The sequence below is a fragment of the Dreissena polymorpha genome, chromosome 7 (assembly GCF_020536995.1).
Source record: "Dreissena polymorpha isolate Duluth1 chromosome 7, UMN_Dpol_1.0, whole genome shotgun sequence".
NCBI lineage: Eukaryota > Metazoa > Mollusca > Bivalvia > Myida > Dreissenidae > Dreissena > Dreissena polymorpha.
The window spans coordinates 80,836,668-80,846,570 of NC_068361.1; the positions used below are offsets into that span (position 1 = coordinate 80,836,668).

General features: G+C 33.7%; 1 long non-coding RNA gene across 1 annotated transcript; it reads right to left on the reverse strand.

Annotated features, from left to right (window-relative positions):
- Positions 1 to 964: 964 nt before the first annotated feature.
- Positions 965 to 5,461, reverse strand: LOC127839250 (uncharacterized). Its single transcript, XR_008030250.1, has 3 exons — positions 5,322 to 5,461; positions 2,267 to 2,351; positions 965 to 1,191 (listed from the first exon to the last, which is right to left on the reverse strand). It is a non-coding gene; the product is annotated as an uncharacterized LOC127839250 (long non-coding RNA).
- Between the last annotated feature and the right edge of the window lie 4,442 nt (positions 5,462 to 9,903).

Consider the following 9,903-nt stretch of genomic DNA (forward strand, 5'->3'; position numbering starts at 1 on the left):
TTATTGTATTTAAAGAGAATTTATTGTGTGGTTTACTAAATAGAAACGTCGCCTCAAAAGAAACTTATATATGTCGCATTCTTACGCGTCAGAAAATAAACTTACTTTCGTCGCAGCTATATCTTATAACACTCTGGTATGTGTTCTCAGGCCTTTTCCAGTTTCCCTGGAATGATCTGCCATTTGCAATGTAGGAGACATCCGGACATTTTACAGCTGACAAATGAAATGCTTTGAAAATGACTGTATATCTCTAAAAAAATTTATAAATGGTCAATCCGCGAAAGTATAGTTACATTGCCAATACAAGTACAAGTATATTGCCAATATTTAAAACAAATACATTCGACATGTACATGAACTTCCAAATACCAGCTAACGGCTATTTTCAAAGCGAATGTGTAGTGTCAAAAATTTGAAACAATGAAGAAAATCGCAAATGGAATTGGATCTTAACGTAATGCCCACAATGGAAGTGATAGGAGTGATTCATGTTTCATCTTGTCCGTCTCCTATATTAAGTATATAGGATCTGTCAATATTAATTCATTGTGTATGATATTCACTTTTTGCCTTGCTTATATAAGAGTGACACCAAAGAGGAAAGCATTTGCATCTTTAAAGCATATGTTGTCCTGAATTATTCTTTTGGTCAATTTTGTCAAGATTATGTTTTTTTAATTCAAACGAAATAAGTTAATTTGTGTTTAGTTATATTTCTATTTTTACTACTTTTTAATTTATTTTTCTTTTTAAGTGAAATACAAACAAATCTTGTTTTTACAATTCAATAAACCCTCTCGAAATCGTTGTCATTATGCCATTAATCAAAGCAATATAATTGCTAATTACTAGTAATACAATGATCTGAAAATAGTTTGATAAGTAACATAGCAATTTATGTTGAAATTGCAAACACAATTGTATTTATAAGCAATATGGCATGTTTAAAGCTGTACTAGAGTCGCCTTTGTAGTTGTTTTCTTTCATTAAGTAATTTACATTTCAGGAGAACACATCAGACTGTGCGTTGAAGGTACACTGTTCTATAAAATATACACTTGACCGTTAGTTAAAACACAAAATCGAATAAAAACATACGTACTTATACATCTCGGTATTTCGACCTATTTCTGATTCAGTTCACATTCTGTATATGTTACAGAACCTAGTTCAAAACCCTCGTTGCATCTGAAAATGGTATTAATTAGGACAAATAAATTCGAGCAAGGTACCGAAATGTCGATGTGTGTTTGTATTCGGCAAGTACATTACGTTTAAACGATATGCAGTAAGTATTGAATCAAACAATAAACACTTTATTCTTCATTTCAGTTGAGCGTCCATATAAGATGGTGATCACACCTGCTGAAAGGCCTATTTTGTTTAATAACAATTCTGATTTGCACTTTAAATAAAATCTATTAATATGCCAGGCTGCCTTATATTGTAAAGGTGCAATATATTACGGACTTGCAATAATGCTTGGACAAATCACGTTATCCTAATAAGAGTAGAATCAAAGTAATGTATAGTTAAATACCATTTATTGCCAAAGAAGTAATATGTTGCTAAGTCGTATAACTTTTGTAAGCCCGCTGCTTGCTAATGAAGAAAATGGTCACAATGTATGTCACGTTTTATAGTTGGATGCAGTTGTTGTATTAGCCACGAGAATGTTGATAAGGAAATAATTGGTTGCTCATTATCAACGAGTTATTTGACAAAGTCTATGGTACTTGATGACGTTTCAGGTACTACTGCAATAATATACTCAAAACGTCGTAAGGGGAATTAGCAATTACTTAATTCTACTTCGGGAACATTTTAGTGGCTATTGGTTTATAATTCAAAGTTGCTCTACTAGAAGAACTATCATTTGTAGCTAATATGAATATAGTAGATCTTGAGCTGGGATTCGCAAAATAACTAGAAGTTATTGAGCTATAATAAATATTGTGTAGACTTTTGTTAAGTGTTGATGATTGCACAATCTTAGGAAAGTCACTAACAAGGACGTATAACTAGATAAGTGCATGTCCCAGGGTATTATCACAAACATGTTTGATAGTTAACAGGTGATAAACACGTTTAACTCTAAAAAATTGCGAAACTATATTCATTTCTTATCCAGACGCTACTACATATTATTTCAATAAAACCACGACAAATACCTTTAGGTCGACTCAATTCACAAATGAACACAACCATGTTGTAAGATATGTCATTAGATATAATATGCTAAGTTTTCCGCAAAAATACTCACGTGAAAAATGCAAAGGTGTATATTTCTCTCCCTCCAAAGTAAGTAACTATCCCGTTACCTAAAGCTATTTCTGGACATTGTGGTTCTGCAAATGAAAATTAAGTATAACGCTTAACATTACTTTAAGAAAAGCCATACACGCATGGAATGTATCGATGGATGTACATTTAACGGGGCGTGTGTCTGGTAAATGCACAAACATATTGAAGAACAGGCACTTTATGTGAACACTTCAACCATTTTTCGGAACACATTAAGGGTTCACGCAAGAATCATATCTGCGAACCTGTTCATCCTAATTCTGCAGTAACGTTACTCTTATCTTTCTTTTTTTAAACTGCCTTGGGGACAAAGAACAATGGTGTGAATAGTTAATAAGAAATATATAAATAAATAACGTTGTATTTAAATTAAATTAAATAACTTACAAGTCAGCTGAAGGATTCGGTAAAATGAACATTCGCATAATAGGAACTTATATTTGAATATATTTACAGTTACCTCAACTATTACTATTTCTATTGTCTGTTGGTTTTGTTAAATGTAATGCATTATTAAAATTGGATGTTAACAGCGTTGAACACATGCAAATATGACACCAAAAGAGCAGAGTCACGCTGTCAGAGGCATAACAACACAATGAGGGTATACAAGTTATAGGCATTTTAAGACCTATGAATATTCTTATGTAAAATAACGATCAAAGACAGGTTTTGCGTTTGATGCGTAAAATCATTCTTTTAGGGACAATTGAAGTTCAATATACATATCTGTAATGATCGAAAGTGTCTTAAATTAATATCATAGACAGCAATACTTCTTTGGCAAACCTCCTCAAATAAGTATGCGTCGTTCAAAATTATTACCGCCTATTGAGCATTTACTGACGCTGTTAATGTGGTCTCGAATTAAGCTTGTTGCTTGCACGACAGCTATATTTAAAATTTATTTTGAAAACTGCTCAAATATAAATATTTATTTTGAAGAAACTTTCTTTGTAAGATCTTCGACAGTATTTTTCACTTTAACGATCAAACTCGACATGGTTACGAGTTAAATATTCCATTAGTTTTGTTTAAGCGTATAGTTATTATTTGTTTTTTACTTTATACAAACGCCATCTCATATGAAACCGAAATATGTCGCATAATCACGCGTCAGAAAATAAATGTACTTTCATAGCAGCTACTTTTATAAGGCTATTTTTCGTGTTCTCAAGCCTGTAACAGATCTCTGACAGCCTGAAGGAGTTGTAGAGTACGTTTTTTCAATCTTATTTTATATGAACGTTTAGTTTGGAATATTTCAAAACAATAAAATAGAAATTATTCGGGCCTGTATTTAGCAACAAATTCTAAAACTAGCAAAGGAAGATATGTAGAGATACTCTTTTCAATGGACATAATTTAAAAACAAACTATATCGCGCTAACACTTTACTGTTCGTCGCGTTCAACAATACGCCTCATATTTTGAAGTTACGTTAGTAATGTAGCTATTTTCCGAAACTGAAATTAAGAATGTTCGATGACAAGTGATAATTAAATACAAATATCTATGACAAGTTTGTCTAATAATCATCTTACCAAATTGTCACCAAGTCGCGTTCATTATCGCTATTTTTTCTAAGTACAGTTATTATATGTAATACCAAATGTTGATCGAATGAGATTTTTAAAGCGGACAACGGAGGTTAGTCCCCGATTGCTCGACTTTCATAGGTTTGACAAGATTATATATCTTATTTCATCAATCAACTGAAAATAATCGCATTTACCTATAAAAGTTAGTCATCAATTTTGTTTAATGTGATTGTCTTTCAAATAATGTAACTTAAATACGTATGTATTTTGTATTCGAATCCTTACTTCTGCACATTACATTGTTCAATAGAAAAAATATCCTTCATCTAATGTGCGGCTCTCAGTGATGAATTTCAGTAATCAAAATGATAGCAATCGTGTGCAACATTTTTATCTCAGAAACATAACGATAAAAACAATATTTTGTTTAATTACAAATTATGTTCTTTTATATGCCATATGATTTGTTCAGAGACACGGTTTTGATTTTTCGATCTTAAGAATGTTTCAGAAATCTTAACAAATGTTCTAATGTAAATTACCGTTCGCATACTTTCCGGACTTAAACCACGTAGTCAGTGACATTTCAACAGAGGAAATACAGTTCAGATTCAATATAATTAATCCTATTAATATACATCCGGACTGTAATTGGTATAACGGCTTCATTAAAAGCTTTAAATGCATGTAAAACCATTAATTGAAACTAAATGTAGGGTTTCGATAGTTCTTAGTAATTTCATGCCTTTATTACATCAACCGAGTACGTTTGATTCCAGAACAGTATCGGATATTGTTTCTTCAAAATCAGCCTACGTTACGACACAAATGTGGTTCTAATCGCAGTTGTGGGAACCACTTTAAAGTAGATATTTGCACGTAATAATTCATGAACATTAGTTATTTATAAAATGTGTATTCTAAATGAAGAAAGCATGCACGGTGAAAGGGTTAATACGCATATTTGGTTTAAATTGTGCGCAAAATGATAACCAGTATGAGTATAATATAGGAATCTAAAAAAAATTATATGTATAAATGTGTAATAATGATCAGAATCGTCATCATTATCAGCAACATCATCATTATATCAAATTATCTCTTGCGCATGACCTTGTTTTTAGTTTTTCTTTTAAACTTAAATACTCTTTCGTACTATTATAACTATATTTCCTATTAGTTCTCTATGGATATATCTCATGTACGGGTGCATTTATTTTATTATATTTCAACTATAACGCCAATTAAAACATATGAACATTGACTCTTCTATGTTTTAACGTCGAAATGTGCTCACTGAAAAAAACAACTCATTTATTAAAGCTTGCTTTCGCCTTTGAACAGGAGGAATGATGCCACGCTTTAATAATATAATTGCATTTAACTGCACGTATTTAATCCAATGTGAACTGTTAATAAAAGCATGGCGCTACATATTTTAAAGCATTAAAGCATTAAAGTAAGAAAACATACCTTGTTCAGTCGAGACCAAAGCAACAAGAGTCCAATAAATAATGCAGAGGGCCACGATCATCGTCATTCTTTCGTCATCCGTGGTAACATTTTGTTTGATAAACACAACACTAAAACCCAAAGTAAAACATAAGCGAAATATATCTCATGCGCACACCGATTCTCAGAGGCCAAGCAGTGTAATATTTATATGTTTAAGACTTACATTAAGTATGCGTCAGGTTCCCTGAATTATGCACAAGTGCGTACATCCTGTGGTTTTTTGGTTTCTGTGTTTGTTTTTACCATTTAAAGCTGTTTCGAAAGGCTTTACACAGTTATGAAAAACTGTCACATACGAAATTTTCAAATTTCTGTAAACAAACAGTACTTCTGTCGAAAAGCATCGAGGCAACAATCACAAAAGAAAAATCAAAGCGCTGAAGGCACTGAATTCGTTCGCTATTGTATAATCTTAGAAGCAACTCAGTTTTCAAAATTATGTTATAGCTTTTTATATCGCAAGTTTGAAATGACCACAACCCAAATTTATAAAGAGTGTGTCTTAAAACACAGGTCGAGATGTGTTTTTTCCCAAATCATTGATACAGCTTATCAGTGTGCTCATGCTTATTTTATCTGACATTCATTAAGCCCCGTTTTCCTTTAAAGCAGCCAATATGTGCAGATTTCAATGATAAACACTAGACTGGCCAACGTTGTCTTACAAGCTGTTAAATACACACATTGTTGTGCACTAGTGAGAACAGGCAGATGCGGTGGTTAGAGCAGACGCTTTTAGCATTCGTCGTCTGCTTAAATTTAATGGAGTTATCCACACAGTCAGTCACTGTTTACGGTTCCTACCGGACCTAATCCCATACTGATTTGCATAATTGCGTCGGCATTCTTTGTGAGCTAACGCTCACAAATTATAACCGAAATTATGCTAATTTCAGCGGGCCTTTTTGTGAAAGTGTTTGACTTTGTGTTTTTTATTGTAAAATTGAAAATTGGCTTAAGGTCGGACATGAAAAGACAAAGTAAATATTGACAGTGCGAGAATAATACCTCATGAATTAAACATAACAAGTAGTTCTATTACATAGAACATAATTAAGTAAAATGGAGGTATGTATGATTAACGCTTATTATAAGTTTTAAGTGCCAAGTAGTTACCACTGACAGTTGAGTACTATTTTTGCACGTCCAATCAAAATGTTTTATTTGCTATTAATATGTTTTATCTCAACAACTATCGACAATAACGTTACAGTTTTGTACTTTAAATGTATCTTATTGCGAAAATAGCCTTCTTTTATTGAAACAAATATATGTGTACTAATAATGAAGGTCAATAGTCAATACTCCTAACAGCGGTGATGGGTTTAATAGTTAGTTCGCCATTACAAGCCCTATATTTATTATTTTAATTACCGGAAACTCGTGAATATTTCTTGATTGTTATTCCATTTCAACTACTGACCAACATAACAAGGTTGAATTGATTAAACTCTTACTATGTTATAAAATATATTATTATACAGTGCAACACGCGCCAAGAATTAGTCAGTCTGGGATTTGTAATACAAAAAAATATATTTTAATTTCTAAATACTCTGTGTCCTGACAATTCAAGAGCGTCAAAAGTGTCTCAAAAAAGTTAAGAAAACTAGAAATGGCGCGGCAGAGGCCGACGCGTATCCCCACGCGGAATGTTTGACCTAGGTGTGCCCCAGGGTTGGAAATGGGGCCATGCATAGCTGAGATTGACCGTATTGTCATAAGAGAAGTTCATTATCAATTAGAAGTGAATTGGTGTAGAAATGTTATAGTAAAAGGCAATTTTGGGTGGGTGTGACATATGTGGGTAGGGCGCCCCAGGGTTGGTAATTGTGCCATGCATAGTTGAGATTGACCGTATTGTCATAAGAGAAGTTCAGTATCAATTTGAAGTGAATCGGTGTAGAAATGAAGAAATTATAGTTAAAGGCAATTTTGGGCGGGTGTGGTCTATGTTGGCGGGGCCCCAGGGTTGGTAATGGGGCCATGCATAGTTGAGATTGACTGTATTGTCATAAGAGAAGTTCAATATCAATTTGAAGTGAATCGGTGTAGAAATGAAGAAATTATAGTAAAGGCAATTTTTGGTGGGTGTGGTCTATGTGGGCGGGGCCCCAGGGTTGGTTATGGGGCCATGCATAGTTGAGATTGACCCTAATGTCATAAGAGAAGTTCAGTATCAATTTGAAGTGAATCCGTGTAGAAATGAAAAAATTATAGTAAATGGAATTTTTTGCTGGGTGTGGCCTATGTGGGCGGGCGTCCCAGGGTTGGGATTGGGGCCATGCATAGTTGAGATTGACCCTTATGTCATAACAAAAGTTCAGTATCAATTTGAAGTGAATCCGTGTAGAAATGAAAAAATTATAGTAAATGGAAATTTTTGGTGGGTGTGGCCTATGTGGGCGGGGCGCCCCAGGGTTGGGAATGGGGCCATGCATGGTTGAGATTGACCGTATTGTCATAAGAGAGGTCCAGTATCAATTTGAAGTGAATCGGTGTAGAAATAAAGAAGTAAATGTAAAATAACCTAAAAAAATGAGTGATAATTTCTGACGCGGCCCCACCCCAACTGCTATAACTTTTGACCCAGGGGTCAGATCAAAATTCCAAATAGTGCAGGGTCGCACATATGCTCATAGCTACCATGTGTGTAAGTTTCAAGGTTCTAGTGCTTTTAGTGTAGGAGGAGATAGTGGCCAGGACGGACGGACGGACGGACAGACGGACGGACGGACGGACGGCGGAGATAACCACAATATCCCCACCTTTTTTTCAAAAAGCGTGGGGATAACAATATAGTCGGGCCTAATACAGAGTCACACAAGTTCGTATAATTGTGCACAAAGGGCTTCGCAAGTGTTCCTGTTTAAGGAAAAACTTTAAATTATAATTGGTGGAAAATAAGTGGCCGTTGAACAAAACATACTCGTGAATTAAAGTGCGAACACTTTCGTGGAATGCTGACTGTTAAATTCAGAATGGTCGTTTATGAAATACTTGCTTAAATAGTCGGTTTATTACTCTATAAGTGGGTCGAACTATAATGGCCATTTCGCGGACGACATATCAAGTAGTAGTAGTAGTAGTAGTAGTAGTAGTAGTAGTAGTAGTAGTAGTAGTAGTAGTAGTAGTAGTAGTAGTAGTAGTAGTAGTAGTAGTAGAAGTAGTAGTAGTAGTAGTAGTAGTAGTAGTAGTAGTAGTAGTAGTAGTAGTAGTAGTAGTAGTAGTAGTAGTAGTACTAGTAGTATTAGTAGTAGAAGTAGTAGTAGTAGTAGTAGAAGTAGTAGTAGTAGTAGTAGTAGTAGTAGTAGTAGTAGTAGTAGTAGTAGTAGTAGTAGTAGTAGTAGAAGTAGTAGAAGTAGTAGTAGTAGAAGTAGTAGTAGTAGTAGTAGTAGTAGTAGTAGTAGTAGTAGTAGTAGTAGTAGTAGTAGTAGTAGTAGTAGTAGTAGTAGTATAAGTAGTAGTAGTAGTAGAGTAGTAGTAGTAGTAGTAATAGTAGTAGTAGTCGTAGTAGTAGTAGTAGTAGTAGTAGTAGTAGTAGTAGTAGTAGTAGTAGTAGTAGTAGTAGTAGTAGTAGTAGTAGTAGTAGTAGTAGTAGTAGAAGTAGTATTAGTAGTAGTAGTAGCAGTAGTAGTAGTAATAGTTATTGTTGTAGTAGTAGTAGCAGAAGTAGAAGAAGATATAGTAGTAGTAGTAATAATCAGTAGTAGTAGTAGATGTAGTCATAGAAGTAGTAGTAGTAGTGGTAAACAAATAAACATTAATTCATCGTTTTGCGTTTGTATTTTGTAAAAATAGTTTATAATTTACAAATGAAGTTTTATTATTATATACCAATATCACTTATATTCATTCCATATTTCATGATTATGAAGTTAATTTATTGATTACGCCTTCCTTTAAGTCTTTTATTATATGACAAAAGCTGATAAATAATAAAAACAAATACCTTAAAATAAGTGCCTTAAATGGCTTTTAGAATCATAAGTCATTAAATATTAATAAAGTGTTACTCTCTAAAACATCTGCACATCAAGTGGTATTTCTACTTCATCAAGCGCGTAAAGTACCTGTCATAAGATTTCTTAAAACCAAAGCTAGTGTTTTGAGAATTTGTACTTGATAATTTCAGTAGCTGTTATTATTAGCGTTGTTAAATCTGGGTAAAAATAGATCGTCTTGCCTTTAGTGGCCACGCACATTCGCTTTAATTGCGAACCCGTTTTTGGAACAATTTTGCATCATCATCATCAGCAGCAGCAGCATCAGCATCATCATCATCATCATAAGCAGCATCATCATCAGCAACAGCAGCAGCAGCAGCATTTTAAAACTGTCTTACATATTCCATTAGATTTCGAATTAAGAAGAAGAAATATATTTATACGCTACATTAAGTTCCAGATTAACTAAGGAACAGTATCTTGACGAACCGTTGTCTGAGTTATTTTACAGTAATATACTTCAACTGGTATTATCCTCTGTGTGCTTTAACACGATGAGAGGAATTTGCCAATACTATATCTTATATGGTAAA